General features: G+C 47.8%; 1 pseudogene; it reads right to left on the bottom strand.

Annotated features, from left to right (window-relative positions):
- Positions 1 to 1,659: 1,659 nt before the first annotated feature.
- On the bottom strand, positions 1,660 to 2,624 carry LOC113915336 (annotated as a pseudogene).
- Positions 2,625 to 2,857: the final 233 nt, after the last annotated feature.

The raw sequence follows: 2,857 nt of genomic DNA, 5'->3' as shown, positions 1-2,857 counted from the left end.
AGGGACACAGTGAGTGGGGTGGAACCAGCCTGGGATTCCGCAGCACCGCAATCCGCTGTGATTCAGTCAATGTTCCTTCTAGAAGAGGAACTAAAGATGAAAAGATGTCATGAGACTCTGCCAGGCACACAGGAAACCACAGCCCTGAACTGAAACTGAAACTGGTACCAGAAGAGAAGTTGCACAAGACAGAACTTCAGTAGTAACATGGTGATACTCGTGGAGTTGTTTATTGGGTGGTAGTGGAGTAAAGAACAATAAATAAATAAATAAATAAATAAATAAATAAATAAATAAATTCCCTCGCACGTTCCCAGGTTAAATTCTAATAGCTTATGGAACTCAGAGGCAAGGCAACTTATTAAGTTGTCTTCTTTAGACCTTGAGGATTGTGGTCCCATAGAGGTCTAGACACCGATTTCCAGGACGAAGGCAAGTGCTGCAGATTGCATACCATTTAAATAGAAGAACATGAGTCACGATTCCAGTCGCTCAGGGCCAGTCAACAAGGAGACTGAGAGCCTTGCTATCATTCTGTTTCAGGAAACCCTTTCTGACCATAATACGATGGGCAAGACTTTGAAACACGGAATCCGAGAACAAATCATACCCTTGGCTGAACTGCATCACCAGTTGAATTCCCAGCTACCTTGGGTTTTATATAACAGAAAAACGGTTAAAGTTAGCATCACGAGTGGCAAAAACTTGAACCCTGGAAATTGGGATGCAAATATCTGTGATGAGACAGAGGTAAAGACATCTGTCACCTGGGTCCCCCAGACACTTTCACTGTATGGTGTGTATGTCCCCAGCTGGACAAGTCAGGCAGGTCTTCGAGAGAAAATCTGGCATGGGGGGGGCGGTATGGGAAGGAAATAAGGAGCCTGGCCAGGCTGCTGAGGCCAGAAAGAGGAATACATGGGACCGTCTTTCGAGAAAGAGTAGAGGTTGTGGACACAGCCTATTAACCATACGGGGAAACTTCTCTACTTGGCTCCCCATTGTTGTGGAATGGCTGAGAAATAAAAGAACTGTAAGGCTTCGATGCCCACACAGGTTTGGGAAAGAACCCCCCTTGCTAAGCAGAAGCTAGAAGAAGAGCATGCTCGACTTTTATGACAGGAGTGTCTAGATACCAGAGGTAAATTTCCCGTGTGACTGGTGTTACAATATTTGTCATGGCAGTGAGTTTTTAGGCAACAAGGGTTGAGAGGGTAGCAGTGTCAGACTTTTTCCTTGAAGGGGACTTCTGAGTTGCTACCACAGCAGAAAAGGGCAAGGCTGATTCACACCATCTGTCGGCAATCCTGGGGACATCTAGAAATACGGGAAGAAGAGACATAAGGGGAAAGACTGAATTTCTTGCTTGTCAAATACTTGAAGTCTCTGAGATTCAAAATTCTTTCAACTAATGGAACTGTGATCACAGTTATCTTCACAGTCTTGTGAGATTTGGGATTTACAACTTAAAAATTGAATAGAAAAATCCTTTATGTTTTAACTGTGAATTAAGGAAAGAATGTCACTATTTTATTACAATGGAGGAGAAACACCTAGGACTGTATTTTGAGATTTATTGTTCTATCTGGCTATCTGAACTGTCTACTTTTCCTTCTATTGTTACTGGCATTTGTGAGTAGATCAAGTTACACCTGTGAGTCAGGGTTCCCCAGCATTCTTTGGGTCCTAAAGACATGCCATTCTGGTGATGGCTGCTTTGACATCCTTGCTCCTCGGCGTGTAGATGAGAGGGTTGAGGACAGGGGTGAGGACAGCATACACCACATTGCCCATGATGTGAAAGTCGAGGGGCAGGTCAGCCCTGTAGGCCACATAGGCTGTGGCAATGGATGAGTAGTAGGTGCCAACCACCAGGAGGTGGGAGCCGCAGGTGGAGAAGGTTTTTGAGCGTCCTTCTTGGGAGCTGCTGCGAAGCACTGCAGCCAGGATGTGGGCATAGGAGAGAAGCACCAGGAGAAGGGGCAGGAAGGATACCACCATGGCGATGCAGAAGCCCATGAAGGTCTGGGGCGTGGTATCAGAGCAGGAGGCCTGGACCCCAGCCAAGTGGTCACAGAAGCAGTGAGAGATGTGAGCAGTGTTGTCAAAGGCCAAGTGGGAAGTCTGCACCACTGCGGGGATGGGCAGGAGGAGGGCAGGGAGCCAGGCACAGGCTGCCAGGGCGGCACTGGTGCGCGAGGTCATGAGGACAGGGTAGTGCAGGGGGCGGCAGATAGCCACACAGCGGTCATAGGCCACGGCCACCAGGACGAAGGCTTCTGAGCAGGAGAAGCTGTGGAAGTGGTCCCTCTGCAGGAAGCAGGCGGGGAAGCGGAGGAAGCGGTCCCCAAGCAAGAGGAGGGACAGCATCTTGGGGACGGTGGTCAGGTGAAGAGGATGTCCAGGGCCGAGAGACTGATCAGGGAGAAGTACATGCGCTTGTGGAGGCTGGGATCTGCAACCACAGCCACCAGCATCAGGGCGTTTCCCAGCAGGATGAGCAGGTAGAGGAGGAGAAAGACAAAGAAGATAGGAAGAAAGAGGGATTTGGGCAGAGAAGGAATGCCCACCAGGTAGAAGATGGTTGAGGAGTCCTCTGATCCATTACAGGCTATGGTCTCCATGGTGGGTTAATATGGATGCCCAGGAAGTAGGTAGTGGAAACATCTGGGAGCCAAGCACATCTGGAAATCAGAATAATCAGTGATTCTGCAATGATAATTATGTGATGGTCACTGTATAATTAAGGTAACCCTCTTTTCTTTTATAATCAAGTATGGAAAAAGTATCTACAATATGCAACCATATGTTCTATGCTGGGTATATAGTAGACAGTTGAACAAGACAGAGACAGTCC

Source organism: Zalophus californianus, chromosome 11 (genome assembly GCF_009762305.2).
Source record: "Zalophus californianus isolate mZalCal1 chromosome 11, mZalCal1.pri.v2, whole genome shotgun sequence".
Classification (NCBI taxonomy): domain Eukaryota; kingdom Metazoa; phylum Chordata; class Mammalia; order Carnivora; family Otariidae; genus Zalophus; species Zalophus californianus.
The sequence above is the reverse complement of the archived record's forward strand: the minus strand, read 5'-3'. Positions and strand labels throughout refer to the sequence as shown.